Below are 25,554 nucleotides of genomic sequence, written 5' to 3' on the forward strand. Positions count from 1 at the left end.
TGTTTGTGGGAGAAGTGTCCCACTTTACTTGGAGCTGAGTCAATTTAGAGAGTGAGTGAAATACAAAGGTAGACACAGCAGCAGAAAGGCCCTGGGAGCTCGCTAGGTCCCCAAGCAGCCCACTTCTGCCTGGCACCATAGGGATCCATCATGAGCATGGCCAGAAGAGCTGGAGGTAAAACTCCACAGGGAGAAGGAATTCTCTAGCTGAACTTTCCAACAATTTTAAAAAGGTGAGAAGCCTCCCGGCCAGAACTTGGGGGAGGGTGTAAATCCAGCATGCAGTCGTCACAGGCTGGGGAAGAACTAAAGCCCTTTTCTTTGGCAGCTGGGAGGCAGATAGCCTCAGGCAAGTTTTCAAGGCCCTCTTGCCCTCCACCTCAGAACAGACTCAGAGCTGTTGGGGGAGCATAGTGGGAGTGAGACTGGTGGGAGTAAGACCAGCACTTGGGTTTGCGTGGGAGCTGGATGAGGTCTGTGACTGCTGGCTTTCCCCCACTTGCCTGACAACATGCATGACTCAGCAGTTATATACTGCTGCAGCTGCAATCCTCCTAGGTACACAACTCCAGTGACCTGAGAATCTCACCTCCATCTCCCACAGCAGCTGCAACAAGACCTGCCCAAGGAGAGTATGAATTCATACATGCCTACCCCACCACCACCTGATAGTCCTTCTCTAGCCATCCTGGTAGCTGAAGACAAAGGGCAGATAATCTTGGGAGTTCTAGGGCCCCACCCACCAGCAGTCTTCTCCACACTATTACAGCTGATGTTTTTTGGAAAGTGCCACCTCCTGGCAGGGGGTCAACCAGCACAAAAATAGAGCATTAAACCACCAAACTAAGGACCCCCATGGAGTCTATTGTGTCCCCCCGCCAACCACTGAAACGGCGCTGATATCCACAGTGGAGAGATCCATAGACGGTTCACATCACAGGGCTCTGTGCAGACAACCCCCAGTACCAGCCTGGAGCCTGGTAGACTCGCTGGGCAGCTAGGCCCAGAAGAGAGACAACAATCACTACAGGCACTTCAGCTCACAGGAAGCCACATCCATAGGAAAAGGGGGAGAGTACTACATCAAGGGAATACCCTGTGGGACAAAAGAATCCTAACAACAGCCTTCAGCCCTAGACCTTCCTTCTGATAGAGCCTACCCTAATGAGAAGGAACAACAAAACCAACCCTGGTAATATGACAAAATAAGGCTCTTCAACACCCCCTCCCAAAATCACACTAGTTCACCAGCAATGGGCCCAAACCAAGAAGCAATCCCTGATTTCCCTGAGAAAGAATTCAAGAGGTTAGTTATTAAGCTAATCAGGGAAGGACTAGAAAAAGGCGAAGCCCAGACTGGGCATAGCAGCTCACACCTGTAATCCCAGCACTTTGAGAGGCCAAGGTGGGTGGATCACCTGAGGTCAGGAGTTCAAGACCAGCCTGGCCAACATGGTGAAACTCCATCTCTACTTAAAAATACAAAAATTTGCCAGCCGGGCATGGTGGTGAGCCCCTATAATACCAGCTACTTGGGAGGCTGAAGCAGGAGAATTGCTTGAACCCTGGAGGCAGAGGTTGCAGTGAGCTATCACATCACTGCACTCCAGCCTGTGTAACAGACCAAGACTCCATCAAAAGAAAGAAAAAAAGAAGAAAGAAAGAAGGAACTAAGGAAGGAAGGAAGGAAGGAAGGAAGGAAGGAAGGAAGGAAGGAAGGAGGGAAGGGAGGGTGGAAGGGAGGGAGGGAAAAAAGAAAGAAAGGATGAAAGAAAGGACAAAAGAAAGGATAAAAAGAAAGAAGGAAGGAAGGAAGGAAATAAAGAAAAGGCAAAGTCCAAAGTAAGGAAATCCAAGAAATGATACAAGAAGTGAAAGGAGAAATAATCAATGAAATTGATACTTAAAGAAAAAACAGTAAAAAAAAAATCAGGAAACTCTGGGCACACTTTTACAAATATGAAATGCTCTGGAAAGTCTTGGCAATAGAATTGAATAAGTAGAAGAAAGAAATTCAGAGCTCAAAGACAAGTCTTTGAATTAACTCAATCCAACATAGACAAAGAAAAAAGAATAAGAAAATATGAACAAAGCCTCCAAGTCTGGGATTATGTTAAATGACCAAACCTGAGAATAATCAGTGTTCCTGAGGAAGAAGAGAATCCTAAAAGCTTGGAAAACATATTTGGGGGAGTAATCAAAGAACACTTCCCCAGCCTAGCTGGAAACCTAGACATCCAAATATAAGCAGCACAAAGGACACTTGATAAATTCATCACAAAAAGATCTTCACCTAGGCACATTGTCATAGGTTATCCAAAGTTAAGATGAAGGAAAGAATCTTAAGGGCTGTGAAACAGAAGCGCCAAGTAACCTATAAAGAAAAACCTATCAGATTAACAGCAGATTTCTCAGCAGAAACCCTAAAAGCTAGAAGGGATTGGGGCCCCTATCTTCAGCTTCCTCAAACAAAACCATTATCAGCCAAGAATTTTGTATCCAATGAAACTAAGCATCATATATGAAGGAAAGATACAGTCATTTTCAGACAAACAAATGCTGAGAGAATTCGCCATTACCAAGCCACGAATAGAAGAACTGCTAAAAGGAGCTCTAAATCTTGAAGCAAATGCTAGATACACATCAAAACAGAACCTCTTTAAACCATAAGTCACACAGGACCTATAAAAAATACAAGCTAAAAAGCAAAAGCAAAAACAAAAAAAAAACCCAAAGTACACAGGCAACGAAGAGCATGATGAATGCAACAGTACCTCACATTTCAATACTAACATTGAATGTACATGGTCTAAATGCTCCACCTAAAACATACAGAACTGCAGAATGGATAAGAACTTGCCAATCAACTGTCTGCTGCCTTAAGGAGACTCCCCTAATACACAGGGACTCACATAAACTTAAAGTCAAGGGGTGGAAAAAGGCATTTCATGCAAACGGACATCAAAAGTGAGCAGAGGTAGCTATTCTTATATCAGACAAAACAAACTTTAAAGAAAAAGTGGTTAAAAGAGACAAAGAGGGACATTATATAATGGTAAAAGGCCTTGTTCAACAGGAAAATACCACAATTTTAAACATATATGCACTTAACACTGGAGGTCCGAAATTTATAAAACAATTTATAATAGACATAATAAATGAGATAGCAATACAATAATAGTGGTGGGCTTCAATACTCCACTGGCAGCCTTAGGCAGGTCATCAAGATAGAAAGCCAACAAATAAACCATGGATTTATTAAACTAAACCTTGGAACAAATGGACTTCATAAATATATCCAGAACATTTCCTCCAAAAACCAGAGAATATACATTCTATTCAACAGCACATGGGACTGTCTCCAAGATAGATCATATTATGAGCCTCAATAAATTTAGGAAAATTGATAGACTGTATAAGAAGCTTCAATAAATTTTAAAAATTTTAAATCATATCAAGCAGCTTCTCAGTCCACAGCAGAATAACACTGGAAATCAACTTCAAAAGGAACCTTCAAAACCATGCAAATACATGAAAATCAAATAACCTGCTCACGAACGAGCATTGGGTAAAAAATGAAATCAAGATGGAAATTAAAAAATTCTTTGAACTGAATGACAACGCAACCTATCGAAACCTCTGGGATACAGCAAAGGCAGTACTAACAGGCTAAGAGGAAAGTTCACAGTCCTAAACGCCTACATCAAAAAGTATGAAAGAGCAAAAACAGACAATCTGAGTTCACACCTCAAGGATCTAGAGAGACAAGAATGAACCAAACCCAAACCCAGCAGAAGAAAGGATATAACCAAGATCAGAGCAGAACTAAATGAAATTGAATCAAAAATATATATACAAAAGATAAATGAAACAAAAATCTAGTTCTTTGCAAAGATAAATAAAATTTATAGACCATTAGCAAGATTAACCAAGAAAAGAAGAGAGAAGATCCAAATAACCTCAATAAGAAACAAAACAGGAGCTATTACAACTGACACCACCGAAATACAAAAGATCATTCAAGGCTGCTATGAACACCTTTACACACATCAACTAGAAAACCTAGGAGAGATGGTTAAATTCCTGGAAAACTAGAACCCTCCTAGTTTAAATCAGGAAGACTTAAATACTCTGAACAGACAAATAACAAGTAGCAAGATTGAAATGGTAATTTAAAAATTTCCAACAAACAACAAAAGAAGTCCAGGACCAGAAGGATTCACAGCAGAATTCTATCAGACATTCAAAGAATAATTGGTACCAATCCTCTGACACTATTCCACAAGACAGAGAAAGAAGGAACCCTCCCTAACTCATTCTGTGAAGCCAGCATCACCCTAATCCAAAACCAGGAAAGGACACAACCAAAAAAGAAAACTACAGACCAGTATCCTTGATGAACATAGATGCTAAAATCCTTAACAAAATACTAGCTAACTGAATCCAACAACATATCAAAAAGATAAACCACCATGATGATTAAGTTGGTTTCATACCAGGGATGCAAGGATGGTTTAACATACACAAGTCAATAAATGTGATACACCACACAAACAGAATTAAAGACAAATTTTACATGATAATAGATACAGAATAAGCATTTGACAAAATCCAACATTCCTTTATGATTAAAACTCTCAGCAAAATCAGCATACAAGTGACATACCTTAATCTAATGAAAGCCATCTATAACAAACTCACAGCCAACATAATACTGAATGGGGAAAAGTTGAAAACATTCCCTCTGAGAACTGGAATAAGACAAGGATGCCCACTGTCACCACTCCTCTTCAACATAGTACTGGAAGTCCTAGCCAGAGCAATCAGACAAGAGAGAGAAATAAGGGCATCCAAATCAGTAAAGAGAAAGTCACATTGTCATTGTTTGCTGACAATATGATCATTTACCTTGAAAACCCTAAGGACTCCTCTAGAAAGCTCCTAGAACTGACAGAATAATTCAGCAAAGTTTCCAGATACAAGATTAATGTATACAAATCAGTTGCTCTTCTATATACCAACAGTGACTAAGCAGAGAATCAAATCAAGAACTCAACCCTTTCACGGTAGCAGCAAAAGAAAAATAAATAAAATAAAATACCTAGGAATACACCTAACCAAGGAGTAGATAGACCTCTACAAGGAAAACTACAAAGCACTGCTGAAAAAAATAATAGATGACACAAACAAATGGAAACACATCCCATGCTCATGGATGGGTAGAATCAATATTGTGAAAATGACCATACTGCCCAAGGCAAGCTACAAATTCAATGCAAACCCCATCAAAATACCACCACCATTCCTCGCAGAATTAGAAAAAAACAATTCTAAAATTCATATGGAACCAAAAAAGAGCCTACATAGCCAAAGCAAGACTAAGCAAACAGAGGAAATCTGGAGGCATCACACTACCAGATTTCAAACTATACTATAAGGCCATAATCACCAAAACAGCATGGTACTGGTATAAAACTAGGCACATCGACCAATTGAACAGAATAGAGAACCCAGAAATAAACACAAATACTTACAGCCAGCTGACCTTCAGCAAAGCAAACAAAAACATAAAGTAGGGAAAGGACACCCTTTTCAACAAATGGTGCTAGGCTATTTGGCTATTCATATGTAGGAGAATGTAACTGGATCCTCATCTCTCACCTTATACAAAAATCAACTCAAGATGGATTAAAAACTTTAACCTAAGACCTGAAACTACAAAATTTCTGAAAGATAACATTGGAAAAACCCTTCTACACATTGGCATAGGCAAGGATTTCAGGACCAAGAACCCAAAAGCAAATGCAATAAAAACAAAGATAAACAGCTGGGACCTGATTAAAGAGCTTTTGCATGGTAAAAGGATCAGTCAGCAGAGTAAACAGACAACTCACAGAGTAGGAAAAAATCTTCACAATCTATACATTCAACAAAGGACTAATATACAGTATCTGCAATGAACTTAGTAAAAAAAAAAATCCCATCAAAAAGTAGGCTAAGTACATGAATAGCCAGTTCTCAAAAGAAGATATGTAAATGGCCAATAAACTTATGAAAAATGCTTAATATCACTAATGATTAGGGAAATGCAAATCAAAACCAGAATGTAATATCACATTACTCCTGCAAGAATGGCCATAATCAAAAACACAGTAGATGCTGGTGTGGATGTGGTGAACAGGGAACACTTCTACACTACTGCTGGGAATGAAAACTAGTGCAGTCACTGTGGAAAACATGTGGAGATTCCCTAAAGAACTAAAAGTAGAACTGCCATTTGATCCAGCAATCCCACTACTGGGTATCTATCTAGGGGAAAAGAAGTCATCATTCAAAAAAGATACTTGCACACACGTTTATAGCAGCACAATTCACCATTGCAAAATTATGAAACCAACCCAAATGCCCATCAATCAATGAGTGGATAAACTGTGGTGTGTATGTGTGTGTGTGTTTGTGTAGGGGTGTGTGTGTGTGTGTGTATATATATACACACACACACATACACACATATATATGTATATGTATATTTGAAATATATATATACTTTCAGCAAGCTGGATGAGATTGGAGACTCATTCTAAGTCAAGTAACTCAGGAATGGAAAATCAAACATCATATGTTCTCACTGATATGGGAGCTAAGCTATGAGGAGGCAAAGGCAGAAGAATGATACAATGGACTTTGGATACTTGGGGGAAGAATGAGGGGAAGTGAGGAATAAAAGACTATAAATATGGTGCAATGTATACTGCTTGGGTGACGGGTACACCAGTATCCCACAAATCACCACTAAATAACTTACTCATATAACCAAATACCACCTGTACCCCAGTCACTTGGGGAAAAATAAATTAAATTAAATAAATAACTTCTTTTAATTCTACATAATAACTATTATTAGCAGTCATAATTCAAATTCCACTGGCGTTTGCCCTGTTTATATCTGCTTATTACACAACCCTATCTTCCCTTAAAGTCTCTTTCCTGTCTGGTGGTCTTGGAGAACATCTCATGGTAGCTTCTGAGAGGAACCGTAACATCTTCTGGCTCTGATTCTCCTTGTTTATGTCCTCTGCCTCAAAGGCTACTTGGGAGCTTCGCAAGAGCCATAGAACTTCCACATAGCAGGGCCTAGGGGCAGCAGGCTTGCTGGGAAAGGGGCTAGAGGATTTTTTTTAAGTTACAGTTTAGAAACAAGTGTACTGTTTTTATGTTGTTTATATGTCACAGATTTTTTTTTAAAAAAAGAGGGCAAAATGTCCAGAGATGCTTTCCTGAACTTTTACATTACATTCAAAAAACATCAATTTTCTTCATCGTTTTGCAGGTGACTGGAGAACTAATAAGGTTATGAAAAAGGGGACCTGAGAGCTCACTTCTCTGTCCCCAGTCAACCCTTAGTAGACAGAAAATCTAAGAGATTAGCGAGAGGTCATATGAATTGGGGTGAACTATGTAAGGGGGGTTATAAAACCTAATCAGTGAAGAAATGCCAAAAGCAATAATTGTAATTGACAAGTCCAGTGACATCCATGAAGGAGGAAAAGCAGAGAGACATGACCAACGTCCACTAGGAGATAAAGTTTGTTGAGAGTAAAGCTAATGTCCTTGGCCACCACAGGAACAAATACAGCAATATGTCATTTTCCCAGAAGACACAGAAAACAATTGATTTGACCATCCAACTCCTTGTTGAATATTTTCTCCCTGTTTAGAAGAATTGTGTCAGTTTCTTCAAATGTCAACCATCCTCAGGAACAGCAGAGGACAAGATATTGTGGTGAAAATTTGTAAGTTCTTTAATACAGTATCAGGGGCAAAATTTAATCTTCATCCTCTTAAGGTGCTGGCTGGGCCCAAGAATTTAATTGACGTAAGAGAGATTTTAAAAAGCAGACAAATTTATTCAATATATGTCTTATGTGGCACGAGAGCCTTCATAAGGAATGAAAACCAAATGAAGCAGATAGAGTGGTCAGTTACTTTGAAATACCCTAGCTTGGCTGTGATAAATACATTTTAAACAATCCTGCCAACTCCATTTTGCCCAAGTGAGCTATGTAGGGCATTCTGTTCTGAAAGCTTGTGGTCTTAGACACCTGGCATCTTTGTAACCAGTTTTCTGAGAAACAGGGCCCACTGGCCTATACATCCTATACTTGCAACCATGTAGCTGCTTACCCCACATCCTGAGTAAAAAACAACTTTAAATAGAATTCTTGGCCGGGCGCGGTGGCTCAAGCCTGTAATCCCAGCACTTTGGGAGGCCGAGGCGGGTGGATCACGAGGTCAACAAATCGAGACCATCCTGGTCAACATGGTGAAACCCTGTCTCTACTAAAAAATACAAAAAATTAGCTGGGCATGGTTGCGCGTGCCTGTAATCCCAGCTACTCAGGAGGCTGAGGCAGGAGAATTGCCTGAACCCAGGAGGCGGAGGTTGCAGTGAGCCGAGATCGCGCCATTGCACTCCAGCCTGGGTAACAAGAGCGAAACTCCGTCTCAAAAAAATTCTTTTGTTAGGCATCCCACCTTCTCCTAACCTGCTCCTTCTGCTTCTATAATAATCTGCTTACCGCCCCCGACCCTAAACTGGTATAAAAATGTTGACCGCCCTTTGTTCTGGGCCGAGAGGTTTGAGCTCTAGCTGACTCTAGGGCACTGGTCATTAAAGGTAGACTCTCAACAAACTCAGAGCGCGACACTTCTGTTTTAAACTCGTTCGGGTATAACAGCTTAAACACCGAGTTGGATAAAGAACAGTGAATTGTGAAGAAGCAACTAAATTATGTGGGAAGGCTTAATGCTCTGGCATTATTGACAATTTTGAATTAAAAGCACTTAAAAAACAGGAGGTGCAAGAAGATCATTCTGACTTTTCTACTTCTTAAAAGTGGAAGATGAAATTCCTATGTGAAAGACACTATCCCTATACCAAAAGGAATAACATTCCCATTTTCAAGGATGAAAAAATGAGACTGAAAGAATTCTGTACAGACCTTGTGAAAGTAACTCCTCTCTTTCAAGCCTCCCCGCATAATTTAGTTGCTTCTTCACAATTCACTGTTCTTTATCCAACTCGTTGTTATACCCGAGCGAGTTTAAAACAGAAGCGCCACGCTCTGAGTTTGTACTATCTAGTAGTAATTCCTCTAAGGTGGGTAAATACAACCAAGGCAAGCATATTCTACGATGGGTGAAGTAATACTGAAGGTGCAGCTTAAAAACATCATGAAGAATGAGCACAATTATTGCATTTGGCAGAGGTATCAAAGGAGTTAAACCCGTATTACTTCAACCATAGTAGAATATGCTTGCCATGGTTGCACTTACCCATGTTAGAGGAACTGCCACAAGATAGCACAATCATTTATTTTAAATTTAATTCTAATCAAAACCATTTACACAGAAAACTGGTGTAACAATTCCTAAATTTCAAAAACTTTTTAAAAAATGAAATGTAACATGTTTAATATTCAGTACAATACGGCATTTACATGAATAAAGAAGAATATGTTATTCAAAACAACTTAAGGAGACAATGTAATTAACGAAGTTGAAATTTAGCCAGATGAGTAGAGTTTGTCCTACTGAACCTTATAGCAGTGCCTCCTTTGTGCTGACATCAGGACTTTTAAAAAAGTAAATCTCATAAAGGTAATTCAACAGTGAAACTTCTACTCAGTGAATATCGAAGAGAACTAATTTCAACTTGTATTAGCTTGCAATATAACATAAAGCAAGTCTTGTCCAGCATCCAGCATCTTGTTGAGAGGGGAGACCCGCTCACCTCCTTCTGTTTCTGAATCTCCACCTTCTCCCTCCCCTACCCTCCAGATGGGAAGGAGGGCAAAAGAAAAAAAATAAAGACAATACCAAAGAGCTGGGAAGATGACTCCCTTTTCAGTTCCCAGCATCTCTGCTATCTGTTAGCCTTGAAAGAGCTACAATGTTATCCCGACCTGGAGCCCAGCACTGGGTCGTGCCCTCAAGTCTGCCCAGGCTCCCTTCTGGAAACAGCTCTGCCAACAGTTTGCTGCCAAGGTCTTGTCTCTGTAAGCCCCTGGCAGTCCCCACTCACCCGGTATCTGAATTAGCAAACCAATGAAGCCAAAAGATTGTAAGGTCAGACGTCCAGCAAATGGACAATGACATTGTTTTGCCTCAGTTTCTCCTTTAGCATTGTAAGCCTATAAAAGGGGAGAGAAGCTGCTGTACAGGGAGCTCGGTGAATGAGGCTGTTGTCCCCGTAGCTCCTGACCGAATAAAAAGCCACTTCCTTCCTCAGATCGGTGTTGGAGAGGTTTGTTTCTTGCCACTCCTGCTTCACTGTGTCTTTTTAGTGAAGCAGCTAGAGTCTGGATTTCTAATAAAGCTTCTCAACTCAAAACTGTACTTTGCATTTTGAGGATAGTGTTAAACTGTGCTCCCTTCATTCCTTTGCTCTCAAGAGGAAACCTATCATATACACGAGGGAATTTATGGAAGACTTCTTTTACTGACTTATGATCGTTTCTGGAGCAATGGTCAGCAGGAGATCATGGATTGGCAACATCTCGGAAATAAGAAAATACAGCTCTCTTCATTTTTGCCAATGCTTACATTTAAATATGCAATAGTCTTTGCCATGATATGTACATATTTTAAAACGTCAACTTCTAGGCATAATGAAAAGGTATTAGTAAAAAAAAATTTTTTTTTCAATCACAATATTTACTTTTAAAATTGCAATGAGCTCCATTTTTGTGGTTTGGAAGATTTTGCCCTTGAGTAAATACATCGCATATTCACACCAGAAACCATAAAATACAAACACTTAGAACAAAGTTGTATTTTCCAGCCAATTACAAAAACTTAGTATCTTTTCTTAAATTGTGGTTAATGCCATGTACCTCAGGGTAAGGGATTTTTTTTTCAACACCAGAAGAGGAAGAAAGTAAGTTGATACACAGTTCAGTGGCTGTCTTTCCTGTCTAAAAGCTCAGAGAAACAAAGGTAACATTGTCATTGTTTTATGATTTTAACTCTGCTGGGAAGCTTCTCTAGTAAGTTTCAACTGCAGGGGATGCATTTGATGAAAATCTTAAAAGCAATTGAGTGGTATAAACTGTTGACTTTTATCCTTCCCTATCATGAGTCGCTTATTCTTTGAAAGATCTTTACCTGGGAAGCTTTCAACTGCATTGTCATGTGAAGCCTCCTGTATCTGGAGATAAAACAAAATTAACTTTTCAAGGACATGGTGGTCTGGCAAAAGAAAAAGTTACTTAGGAACTAAATATAAGTTCAAAAAATCTAATCAGTACCCCACTGAATTTAAGTTTTGTGAGCAACCTATTTCCTCCTTTACATTTATAGAGATTGTACGTGAAGCTGTACAAAAAAACCAATCCTAAATAATAGATCATCTGCATTGCTTCTTTCTTGGATTAGTCTTACATACATTTTCGTATTCATTATACAATTTAATGAGTTTTGAAGCCAGTTATGCCTACCACAACGTTTCTAAAATTTTCTTAAGTATTTTCTGCTGTGCAAATAATAGTATAACTACTGTTTTCATCCTACTGAGCTTAAATTTACTCTAGAAAGAAAGGGTTTTCTCTTTTCAAAAACGTTTAAGACTAGCATTATTACTCAGAACCCACATGTAGAGTAAAATCAACTGAAATTCATCTCTTCCATCTACAGTGTGAAGTTGTTAGTGGCAGGTAATAATAACTGAACACTGGCTACTTCGTACAGTGGTGATAATAACAAAGAGGCTGAGGAAATATGGGTTTTTCCACTGCTAAAGGCAGATGCAGCTACATAATAATGAAAAATTTCAGTTTAAAACGTAGAGGAAAAAGTAAGCCAAGACTTTCATGCTATATTTTAGATTTATTTAACCTGTATTTCTAAAATGTCTAGCCTGTAAAATACATTCTAATTACATTCATCTAGTACGTTGGTTCCATTTCATTTCATTATGTCCTTAAAAGTTGACTAGTACATTTCTTAAAATTGTATTAACCCTTTAACCTAGTAATACTATGCCTTAATGGACTGTTTGTGGAATTGTGGCCATTCTTTACCCCTCGAATAGTGTGTACGTTAGCCTAGATGGAAATTAAAACTACTCATTCCAGAGCCTTAATTTGGTACTATTCTATTCTATTCTATTTATTATATTATATTTGATTGATATGAGTAGTTCATTGGAGGCCATGTCTGAGACGAGTTCCCATATGCTGCTTCTCTTTTCACAGGCATTTTTGAATGAGAAGGTGAATCTTTCAGAGAGCCACAATAAATCTGATTATGGATATCAGGAGATTATGAATGTCAGTAACTGAAAAAGAATCAAGGAAGTCTAGGCTTCAGTATAAAACCAATGTGTCGAACAGATACAGATTTTACAGAACTTAGACCACACATTTATTTTTATTAAGAGATTAAAGAGCCCCCGTTGTTTGTTTTGTTGAGTTTATAAGAGAGTAATGCTAGAAACTAGGTTTCCGTGTCCCGGTTCAGTACATCTTTCATCCCACTAGCAATGTTTTCCAACAGAAATGTATCTTCAGTATGTAATAATTTACGTAAATTCTTTACAAAAAAGAATGGGGGTAGAGATTAGTTGATTTTTTTCATTCAAAGTAATTTTTCATTATGCAGTTAGCTAACTGGTTTTCACATTATGACAGTCATTGATTCTAATTGTTAAAAAAAATGTTCAAGTAAACTCAACTTCAATATGAATTAAAACATTCACATTCATTATTTTTATTTGTTTTTCCTCCTTCTTTCCCTTCTTCCTTGTTTTCCATTTGCTCTCTTTTTATTAAGATTATAAATGTTTTCTACATTAGCAGATTTCTAGATCAATACCAGGTGAGATGATATGAACCACTGGGATACAGATACTGTAGTCCTCTCTTATATGCAGTTTCACTTTCTGCTGTTCAGTTTCCCATGGTCAACCTCGGTCTAAAAGTATTAAGTGGAAAATTTCAGAAATAAACAATTCATAAATGTTAAACCAGGTGCCATCCTGAGTAGTGGGATGAACTCTCATGCCATCCTGTTGCATTCTTCCTGGTATGTGAATCTTCCTTTTGTCCAATTATCCACCCATTAGTCACTTAGCAGCTGCACCAGATGGAAAAAAATTGGTATGAAATAGAGTTTGGTGCTATCCATGGTTTCAGGCAATCACTGGGGGTCTTGGAATGTATCTCCCACAGACAAAGGAAGACTACTGCAGAGTCTTTGGTGGACATGATTTCATAAACATACATTCTCCTTTGTCTTCCTACTCACATTTTCACCTAAGATATTTATATCTCTGTGTATAAGGGAAATCAAAAGCCAGCGCATGATCAGGAATGTGAACATTACAATCCCGCTCTTTTGTTTCCTACATTATATATAGTTTCAAATTTAGGAAATATTCTGTAACATACCCTACCTCCTGTTACCCTCATTAAAACATAAAAGATGTATTTACCGCTGCCCTCTTTCTCATCTCCCAGAATTAATTGATCATAAAGCCATTCCAATTTTTCTCATGAATAATTTTCAAATTTATTCCCTCTTTTCCATCTGTCCCTACTATTCCTACCCTTTCTATCTCTCACCTGAATGATGGCAATATACTTTTAATTGGCCTTTTTGCCCTAAAGCACCACCTCTGTACTACTGTCAACATGAATTATCGATATCAAAAATCTGCTGAAAAGCCTTCAGTGGCACTTGGGAATGTGTCCAAGTTCTTTATTCTCTTATACATAGTTCCCTGGGATTCTACCTTTCCAGGACCCACCCTTTCAGTATCCCTTCCCTTCATCCACCATCATGAGTTCACTTCAGAAATCCTGAACCGATATCCATCACTGAACACTGCCTGTGTTATTCTCTCCTGCTGAACATTACCTGGTTAACTTCAAAATATTCTCACAACTCAGTTCTGACATCACTTTCTCTAAGAAGCCTTTATTGACTTCCCATTTTGGAGCTAGGCACCATATCCTCTGACCTTTTAGAAAATGTTAACCATTACTCTAATAACATCGAACCACTGTATTTGAATAATCTATTTATATAGCTATTTCTCTTAGAAATTTGCAAGCTCCTTTCATAGAATGAAGGGGTCTCCTTAAATATGGTACAGATAGTTACCTATTCAAAATGGGTTTAATTCTTCAGTCAATTAATTAATTAATAAGATATTCCCCCCCAAAAAAACTACAATGGAGATTTTTGAGAAGAGAGGTAATATTCAGACAGGAAAATAGTAAGAAAGAATTCACAACGGCAGCAGCACTTGATATGAACATCGAGAAATGTGTGAAATCCAATAAGCTGTGTTCCATGAAAGAACATGTCAGAAAAAGATGTCATAACACAGAAGTGAGAGACTTGTCAAAAACCACGATGTAGTCCAGCTTAGCAAAAATGAAACATGGTTGGTGTAAAATAACAGTGGAGGGTAAGATGGTAATAGGAGGATGAAGGGCTTTTATTGGCACACTAAAGATACTGACCCACATTCAATAAAAATAATAACAGCTATCACTTATCGAACAGTTATTTTGTGCTTTATACTACTCTAACCACTTCCATTGTTCTCACAACTAATCCGTGACATAGGTACTATAGTCTGTTTTACAGATAAGGAAACTAAGGCATTTAAAGCTTAAGACACTTAACAAAGATCTCACAACCAGTGAGTATAAAGCCAAGACTCAAAACAGGCAATCTGAGAAACTCACCCACTTAACAAATTAGACTGTAGATTAGAGAAAGAGAAATAACATAGAATGGGTTTGCTTTGGGCCACCCTAAGCTGCTGCTGCAAGTTCTGAGTCTGTATTTGCTTAGTGGGCTGAAACCTAGATTCAGTCATGGCACAGGATAAATATCTGAGTATATGCTTATTTGCTGGGTTGAAATTGGTATTCAATCATAGCCTTGAGATGCTAGCTTTTTTGCAATGTAAAAAGAATACAAATAAATAAGGAGAATAAATCATGTAGCTAGATTTTCATGTGTAATCCCCAAACTCACCTTCAACCCAGAAGTTGGTTAGCTACCACCGTGGAAAGATAGGACTTTTACCATAATTGGCAGCAGAACCCAAGTATTAAAAGATATAGTTTGACACCACAGAATTTGTTGGTGGTAACTAATAATAAATTCTCTAATGACCTAAATTATTACATATCTAAAAATATTTAGGCATAGCAAATATAAGTTGAATAACTTGACCCTTGTAGAGTGTCACATTGAATGTTGAGCCATGTCATCGCTCTTCACTCAATTATAAGGCCTGAATAAGTTAATGTACCCACAGTTCCTGAAAGAATGGAAAATCATATCTTTGAGGAAGAACCCTGTGAAACTACTGAAGACTATTCTGCAATTCTTTCTCCTAGCCTTTGCCAGAAACGTGTGACTATTTACTAGTTTAGTTGAGTACTGGGAGAGAGAAATACATGGACTTTTGAGAGACTCTCACAGCCTGGTTCTGCTAATCACTGGAGATCTAGAATGCTACTGTGGAACCCCACTCAGAGTGGGGGCCTGTGTCTGTCTCATGGTAAACACATTCTCCTGTTGCTCAGTATCCGAGTGTAAATTTAAATGGGTATACTCAACAACTAGCAAAATCCAACATCGACTCGGAATCACAGAGTGAGGACTAGATGGAACCACTGGCTAATTCGGAGCCTGTGGAACTCCCCTTCCCTGAGAAGAGTAACCCCAAAGCGGCACTATATCTCCGATGGGAATCTGTAGATTAGTGCCACCATCAATTACTTGAAAGATGCAGTGACTGATCCTTTATGTGTCCTCTTTTAATTTGCCTTTGGGTCTATACAGAAAATCAGTAAGACTTATAGAAGAAGAGTAGATTAAGAAGAGTTTAATCAATAGTTACTCAAATTCAAGCAGCTGAACCAAATATGGTCTCATAACAGAGAACACTAAGCCCTTCAGCTTAGTATGCGGCTGGAAGTTTTTCCCCTCCGTCATCCTATATAGAGAATACCAGAAACAGTTTGCTTTCACTGGGCGTGGATGGTAGTATATTTTCACTTTCCTGTCTTCTGGTATGTCACTTTTGTGTAGTATGTCAGAATTCTACCTGTGTTTCATAATTTAGCCTATAGGAATGAAAACGATTTCACATTCCACAGTAAGTCAAGTTGTACTCTTATACTGATAATTTTATTAAGATAGAATTTTATGAACACCAATTAAAACCAATTAACCTAATGGTCTAGCTAAGACACAGTACACAAAAAGGTCCAAGATAGGACCATTAAAATATACTGCTCAGTGGACTAAAGAACATTATAATATCTTTGCCACCGTGAACGGCAACTTTCTGTGCCTTGTATTACCCACAACTAAGAAAGACAAAATGTACTCCACGGTCCTCTCTCAATTTGGTAGGCAACACACAATTTTTGGCATCTTTTTCTAAACTAGCAGGCCATCTATAAGGTTGCCAGTTTTGAATGGAATCCAGATAAAAATAAGGTTTTACAGCTGCTAAAGTTGTAGCAAAAGCATCCCTGCCTCTTAGTTCTTATGACTTCATGGACCCATTAGTACTAGAAATGAGTGTAGCTGATCAGGGTACTTGGTGGAGTCAATGGCAGGCTCCTGGAAGAAAATCATAGCAAACACTCATTGAATGCCCCCTGAGGAGAAACACTCATTGGAAATAATTTTTATCTTCTTTTGTAATAATTGCAACTTTATTACTAGGATTTGGTAGACTGAACACCCAATCATAAGATACAAAATGGCCACGCAACCTGACCTGTCCAGCATGAATTAGGTGTTACTGAACCCACAAAATCATCACATGTTGTCAGCAATACTCCATCATGAAGTCAATGCAGTCATCAAGCTGCATAAGGAGAAAACTCAAATTCTCACCATCTCTACTCTTTTTGTTTTGTTTTGTTTTTTCTTGAGACAGAGTCTCTGTCTCAAGTACAGTGGAGTACAGTGGAGTACACTCTGGAGTACAGTGGCGCTATCTCAGCTCACTGCAACCTCCACCTTCCAGGTTAAAGGGATTCCCCTGCCTCAGCCTCCCGAGTAGCTGGGACTACAGACATGTACCACCACACCCAGCTAATTTTTTGTATTTTAGTAGACACGGAGTTTCACCACATTGGTCAGGATAGTCTCAATCTCTTGACCTCATGATCTGCCCACCTCAGCCTCCCAAAGTGCTGAGATTACAAACTTGAGCCACCATGCCTGGTCACCATCTCTACTCTTACTGTCCTGCCTCCTCTCCCTCATAAAGTCTCATGAGAATGACTTTATTACCACTAGACTGAGGAAGAAAACATTCGGACTTGGTTTTCATAAACATGATACGTTATAACCATGCAGAGGTAGACCGATGTAGCATTTCATGACAGTCAGGGTGTCCCTGATGGGCAGTAGGAAAGATTAATCCTCCCAGCCAGCACCAATCCCACCATGGTTGGGACACTGTCTTTCAGGATGTGGTATATGCTTCAAACCAGCATCTAGTACATGATGCTAAGTCTCTCAAAACCAAAAATACATGAGCCTGGGAGCAAGGAGTGAAAGTGGCACCTTGCTATTATACCTGCTGTCTTACTCATATTTTTGTTTTCCATCCCTGGAGCTTTGGTCTCCGATTTTTTAGAGGTTTCAATACTAATAATGTCCCCAAGATTAATTGTCCCTTTCTACATCTGAATTACAGAGTACCCTAAATATTTAGCACATGGCTGCCCAGTTAGAGACTACATGTTACAATTTTTCATTGTATCTATTAGGTAGTCATGTGGTTACGTTCTGACTAACCAGGTGTGAGCAGAGGGATGCATGCAACTTTCAGGTCAAATCCTTAATAATGAAAAATGCCTGAACTCTACTGAACTTTCCATATTCGTATGTAGAAATACATGCAAAGGCTACAGATGGAATCAAGTGAGCCAGTTCTGACCATGCCTACAAAACCCTAGAGCCCTAAAGAGCAACCAGACAGAACAAGAATGAAGCCCCTAGATAATCTTATAAAGCAGAGATACTTTTATGCCCTAAACCATCTGCCAATACTGGACTCATGGGAGGGGACAATAAGATCTTGTTTAAGCTACCGTATTTCATAGTTTCTCTGTGGTGGCAGGTTACCTTGTTCTGTAACTAAAACAGTACCCAAGGGAGTAATGTTCTCAGCCAAAAAAAAATAAAAATGATCCCACTGCACTAGCAGATGGCATTGTCACCTGGTCATTTGGGAGTCCACATGTTTCCGAATTGACAAAGGAAAAAGGGATGTTACTGTTTTAATGGGTGATTAATACATCTTACGGGGAAATAGTCATTGCTATATTGTGAAAACAGAAAGAATATTCTGGAAAATGCAATGCTCTGGGCAAGGTTACTTCCCAATCCTGCTACCTAGGAGGAATAAACCCTGATTTGCTATGTGTCATCTGAAGGAAAGGGAAATTTAGAATGGGTGGTGGTGTGTGGTTAGTTTTATACGTCAACTTGACTGGGCCATGGGGTGCCCAGTTACTTGGTCAAACATTATTCTGAGTGTGTCTGTAAGGGTGTTTTTGGATAAGATTAATATTTGAATTGTTAGACTGAGTAAAGCAGATTACTTTCTATAATGTGGATGGCCCTCATCCAATCGGCTGAAAACTTGAACAGGACAAATTCTGACCCTCCCTTGAGTAAGAGGGAATTACTTCTGTCAGACTATTCGAGCTGGGAAGTTGGGTTTTCCAACCTTTGGGCTCAGACTGAAATGGCTCTTTTTGGGTCTCAAGTCTGCTAGCTTAGAACACTGGTTCTTCTTGTTCTCAGACCCTTTGACTTGGTCTGGTGCTACACCATCAGCTCTTTTGGGTCTCTAGCTTACCAGCCAACTGAAGATCTTCAGACTTCTCCACCTCCATAATAGCGTAAGCCAATTCTTCATATTAAGTCTCTCTCACCATTCCCCCCTCCACTCTCTGTCTCTCTCTCTCTTTCTTACTTTAGTGAGAGATAATAGAACTATAAAATTCTATATCAAGAAAGCCAGAGTGATTGATTTCTGCAGAAAGAGTTAGGCGCATCAGTGTTAGTTATCAACAACTTATCAAGGTCGATGAAAGTTGAAACGGGATCACTGTTTGTGTTATTATACAATCACATGTGACAGCTGCTGTTCACTTGCTAAGGAGTTAAGGAGAAGAGTAGATTATTTAGGGTTGAAGAATGCAAGGATAGAAAAGCATAGAGGATAGAAACAGTTTCTCTTAAAGAGGTTTTTGGCTAGAAAGTCACATGATAGGTCAGTGCCGCAAGGGAATGGCATGGCTAAAGGAAAATCTGTTTTATTTTCTGTTACAAATAAGAGACCTGGGCCTGTGAACAGAGAAAAAGGGGTGAATGGGGAGAAAGACATGGAAGATGCAGTAGAAAGGGAGCATAATTAATAAAGAAGGGTTCAGAAATAATAGAGAAGAATTAGGATGAGAAGCTGAGCTTCTGATTTTCTAATCAGAAAATAGAATTATTTTTTCCAACAAATTTCACTGTATAGATTTTTAAATTAATGTAGCCAATATATCTCTTAAAAGTAAGTTTCTCTACTTTCTCTGCTCATCAAAAGGCATACTGAAACATACTTTTGTTGTTGTTATTTTTGTTGTTACAATGATGCTAGGAAATTGTGTCTTACTATTCACATTTCTAGGGAACAAGAGTTCATTGCCAGTCTAATTAAAATTCGGAACAACTCTGTATGTTTTTGAAACAGCATTGAAGAACATTTCATCTGGAATGCACCTTGCAAGAGAATGTTGAATTCTTTACTCTTCATTTAAATTAAAGTTTTAAAAGAGGTCAGGCACAATATAAGCAGAGGAATACTAATTGAAAAAGCAACTATAAAAAATTTTTTGTCTTCCAAATATACTTCAGAAATAGTTCACATAAATTGCATAGTTCAAAGATACTTTTTCAAAGTCTACACAAATTAATTAGTAACAAAATATTAGTTATTTGTATTTATTGAACCGAATTTATAAACAGAATACATCTCACTGCTTCAATAAAATCATAGTATCACTTGTCTTGTCTTAGAACACTAGTTTTCTCTTTTTATCTTGGATTATGCAGGTTGATTATTCAAACTAAATTCCACAGATACTTTTCTTTTCTTTTCTTTTCTTTTTGAGACAGAGTCTTTCTCTGTCACCAGGCTGGAGCTCAGTGGCACAATCTCGGCTCACTGCAACCTCTGCCTCCCGGGTTCAAGCGATTCCCCTGCCTCAGCCTCCTGAGTAGGTGGGATTATAGGTATGCATCACTATGTCCTGCTAATTTTTTGTATTTTAGTAGAGATGGGATTTCACCATGTTGGCCAGGATGGTCTCGATCTCCTGACCTTGTGATCCAACCCCCTCAGCCTTCCAAAGTGCTGGAATTACAGGCATAAGCCACTGAGCCCGGCCAATACAGACACTTTCTTTACATCATTTTGTGATTCATCCTTATAATTTAGTTTTCAGTCAATGACTTAAAGACAATGTGGTTTCTCATTAGCCATGAAGAACAAAATATTCTGTGAATCACACTTTTGGGGCCTTATGGACAAAGAAGCTATTATATTTGAGTTCTTCTGAGATTTCTTCCAAGAAGCCATAGTCTTGACTAAATTATAAAAGGAAATCCACAAATCAGAGTGGAACAAGAGCTTCAGAGAAAAGCAGTATTAGTTCCAACACTGGAGGACTTCCACTTGACTTTCAAGTTACCCATGGTCTTTCCATCTTTTTCTTTTCTTTTTTTTTTTTTGAGATGGAGTTTCACTATTGTTGCCCAGGCTAGAGTGCAATGGTGCAATCTTGGGTCACCGCAACCTCCACCTCCCAGGTTCAAGTGATTCTCCTGCCTCAACTTTCCCAGTAGCTGGGATTATAGGCACCGGTCATCACACTCAGCTATTTTTTTTTTTTTTTTGTATTTTTTGTAGAGACAGGGTTTCACCATATTGGCCAGGCTGGTCTTGAACACCTGACCTCAGATGATCCACCCACCTCAGCCTCCCAGAGTGCTGGTATTACAGGCATGGGCCACCGCACCCGGCCAGTCTTTCTATCTTTTAAAGACAATGGACTAACAGAAACTTTAATGAAAACCTGGCATCTGAGACAAATTTTAAGCTGAGCAAATAGTGTATTCAAAGATTGTCAAATCTCTGGAGATTTTAAAAGACCTTCATTTTTCTCTTACTGGAAGAACTATATATATACAGTTTCTATACACTCTATAGTTAAATACAGTCTATATAGCATGTATAGGCTAAAAAAAAAAATACTAATCATCTCTGCAGCTAGTATTTCAAAAGATGGTCACCAAAAAATCCACCTTCTGGTATTCAGACCCTTATGTAACCCCTTCCTCTAGAGGGTGGCCCAGACCCAGTGACCTGCTTCTGATGAACAAAATACAGTAAAAGCGATAGAAGATCATTTCATCATAAAAACAGTGGCTTCCTTTGTGGTGCTTTCTTACCTCCTCCATCCTGCCGTCTGAGAGAAGCCAGTGGCCATGTTATAAAATGTCCCATGGAGAGGTCCACGTGGCATGGAACTGATGTCTACATCCAACAACTTGCAAAGACCTGAGACCTGTCAATCATCACAAGAATGAACTTAAAAGCTGATCCTCAGTCAAGACCTAAGATGATTATAGCCCCAACTCACAGCTTAGTTGCTGCCTTGTTTTTTGTTTTTGTTTTTGTTTCACTCTTGTCACCCAGGTTGGAGTGCAGTGGCGCTATCTCGGCTCACTGCAACCTCCGCCTCCTTGGTTCAAGCGATTCTCCTACTTCAACCTTCCCAATAGCTGGGATTACAGATGCCCACCACCATGCCCCACTAATTTTTTGTATGTTTAGTAGAGAAAGGGTTTTGCCGTGTTGGTCAGGCTGGTCTCAAACTCCTAACCTCAGGTGATCCACCCACCTCGGCCTCCCAAAGTGCTGGGATTACAGGCATGAGCCACCATACCTGGCCAGGTACTGCTTTGTGTTTAAGTGACCCTGAGTCAGAGACAAATAGCTAACCAGGTATTCAGATGCCTAGCAATACATTTGTTGTTTGACGCTACTAGGTTTTGGGGTAATTTGTCACACAACAATAGATGACTAATACCATGTGTGCATTCCTAATATTAGACCTATCCTTGATATAAGCAAGGCATTTTAATGGATTTTAAACAATTTTTTGACTCCAGGCACTGTTCTAAGTGCCTTACAACTATTAACTCATTTAAGTGCTGCAACAGCCTATGAGGTAAATTCTGTTACTAATTATTTTTGGTAGATAAAGAAACAGACATCAGATGATCAAAACACTTTTCCTATGGTCAATACTAGAAAGTGGTGAAATTAGAGTCCAAGCTTTTAATTACTATGCTATCCTGTCTCTACAAGTCAATAAATGTTGGTTATCTTCATTGTTATTAGTTAGACTCTTCCTTCAAAATAAATCCTTTTTTGTTGTTGTTGAGACAAAGTTTCACTCTGTCGCCCAGGCTGGAGTGCAGTGGCATGACCTCGGCTCACAGCAACCTCTGCCTCCTGGGTTCAAGTGATTCTCCTGTTTCAGCCTCCTAAGTAGCTGGGACTACAGGCAGCCACCATCATGTAGGGCTAATTTTTGTATTTGCAGTAGAGATGGGGTTTCACCATGTTGGCCAGGCTGGTCTTGAACTCCTGACCTTGTGATCAGCCTGCCTCGGCTTCCCAAAGTGCTGGGATTACAGGTGTGAGCCATCATACCTGTTCCAAAATAAATTATTTACAACTTTAAGCAGTTACCTTATGAGTTCATCAAGCCAAGGGAGACTATAAGCGAGTAAGACCACATTTTATTCATATCTGTGTGTTCAGCTTACTACCTAGCATACGTTCAGGAAATGTTTGTTGAAAATATTGATTTAGAGGATGGAAAAGGAGTAAGGTCACGTAAAGAAGAATTCATTCTTTGTGAAATGGAATATCCTAAAGGCTTTATCTATAATTACTGCAACCTAGCCTACAGGAGAAAGTCCAGCTATGTATTTACATGCATGCATTTTCCAGCTTCTTTTTTTTTTTTACTGGCATTTTGTGCAATAAAAAGAAAAGTTTTAAGAGCTAGTGGATGGCAACGTAATTTGTGGTCACTGGAAGTAATATGGGAACCTCAGAAACTTGCCTGGGTGTTGTGAGACCGCACTATCGCTGTTAGCATTCATACTATGTCACATCAGCATTTTTCTTTGAAGCTGTGTAAAGTGGTTCTGGATGAAGCCTCCTGAGTTTGTTTTACAGACAAAATGCAAAATCACTTCCAAGCAGAGCATGAATTGCACTGGGCATGCATAAAACTGGGACAATTCTTCCCAACGATAACTGCTTTTTTTTTTCTCAGAAGAAACAGAGCAATGACAGGAAGAAACCAAGAGGGGAATAAGATGAGTCACCCCACCCTTACCACATGGTACTACATCTGGCCAGTCATTTGAACTTCACCTTTCCTTACTAAGAAATGCTCAAAAGATATGGTCAGAAATAGCCCTCAAATCACCTGAAAAGAAGAATCCCCTGCTTAATATTATATTAATAACATTAAAGAAACCCTATAGAAAGTACAGAAATGAGATGTGTATTAATCCCAGCATAATTACCAATATATATTGTGACAGTTTGGAAACATGGTGGTTATTTCTGCTATAGTGAACTTACAAAATGAAATATCTCAAAAGGACTTCAATAATGTATATTTTCACTTTCCATATTTACTACCATGTTTTTGCACATATTCAAAGATTTTATTATCTGGATTTTTAGTAAGATACCATAAAGAGGTCATCCATGTGCATTGCTTTATACTAATAGTAGCATAAATCATACTATCAGACATATTAGTGGAATAATAAACCAAAAAAGCAAAAGAGAATATGTAGCAAAAAAATTAGTGGGGAAAAGGACAGCTGTTAGAACAAACTCTGCCTCAAAATAAAATATATTCATGTGTCACTTAATGAGGATATATTCTGAGAAATTTATCATGAGGCAGTATTGTCATTACACAAACAACCTAGAATGTACTGACACACGTACTACATGCCTAGACTATAGGGACAATCTATTGCTCCTAAGCTACAAAGTTGTATAGCACGTGACTACAACATACCATAGGTAACTGTAACACAGTGGTAAGTTTTTGTGTTTTTATACATAAAAAAGATACAAGAAAAATTAAAGGAGTATTAAAAGTATAAAAGATACTGCAAAAATTAAAGGAGTATAACAGTATAAAATACAATAAAAATACAGGTACACCTGTATGGAGCCTAACATGAGTAAAGCTTGCAGAACTGGAAGTGGAGCTGGGTGAGTCAGTGAGTGAGTAGTGAGTGAATGTGAAGGCCTAGGGCATTACTATAACCTACTGTAGAGTTTATGAACATTGTATACTTAGGCTATAGGAGATATATTTTTAAAATATTTTTCTTTCTTCAATAATAAATTAACCTTAGTTTACTGGAACTTTTACTTTATAAACTTTTTAATACTTTAAACATTTTGACTTTTATAATAGCACGATTAAAACACAAACAGTGTACAGCTGTACGACAAAATTTCTTCCTTTATATCCTTATTCTATAAGCTTTTCCTACTTAAAAATACTTCATTTTTTTCACTTTTTGAGCTTTTTCGTTAAAAACAAAGACACAAACACAGATAAGCACACATATTAGCCTAAGCACACACATGACCCTGATCCTACACAGGATCAGGGTCATCAATATCACTGTCCTCCACTTCCACATTTTGTCCTCCTGCAAGGTCTTCAGAAGCAATAGTCCATATGGAGCTCTCATCGCCTATGATAATAATGCCTTCCTCTGGAATACCTCCCGAAGAACCTGCCTGAGGCTGTTTCACAGGGGTGTGTGTGTGTGTGTGTGTGTGTGTGTGTGTCTGTGTGCACATGTGTGCTCCAAAAAAAAAATAATATGGTATAGTAAATACTAATTGATAGGAATGTTTTAGCTCCATTATAATCTTATATGATTGCCCTCATATATGTGGTCCTTTGTTAAGTGAAAGGTCCTTATACAGTGCATGACTGTACTAAAGTAAGTTGCTAAATACTGTGTTTCTTATCAATAAAATCTTTGCTTCACTAGACCAGTGTTATACATAACTAATATTATTAAATAGTCTTTTTTTTTTGAGACTGAGTCTTGCTCTGTCACCCAAACTGCAGTGCAGTGGGGTGATCTCGGCTCACTGCAAACTCTGGCTTCTAGGCTCAAGTGATCCTCCCACCTGAGCCTCCCAAGTAGCTGGGACTATAGGCAGACACCACCACACCCAGTTAATTTTTGTATTTTTTGCAGAGACCAGTTTCTCCATGTTGCCCAGGCTGATTTGGAACTCCTGAGCTCAAGCAATCCACCTGCCTCAGCTTCCCAAAGTGCTGGGCTTACAGGTATGAGCCACCAGCCTCA

At 38.7% G+C, this 25,554-nt stretch overlaps 1 long non-coding RNA gene across 1 annotated transcript in view; it reads right to left on the reverse strand.

Annotated features, from left to right (window-relative positions):
* LOC118152141 (uncharacterized) overlaps positions 1-25,554 on the reverse strand; it is an 83,598-nt gene that overhangs the window by 15,742 nt on the left and 42,302 nt on the right. The window contains exon 4 of the long non-coding RNA XR_004740510.3: positions 21,562-21,677. This is a non-coding gene — a long non-coding RNA (uncharacterized LOC118152141). The remainder of the gene's footprint in view (positions 1-21,561; positions 21,678-25,554) is intronic.

The sequence above is a fragment of the Callithrix jacchus genome, chromosome 3 (assembly GCF_049354715.1).
Source record: "Callithrix jacchus isolate 240 chromosome 3, calJac240_pri, whole genome shotgun sequence".
Taxonomy (NCBI): domain Eukaryota; kingdom Metazoa; phylum Chordata; class Mammalia; order Primates; family Cebidae; genus Callithrix; species Callithrix jacchus.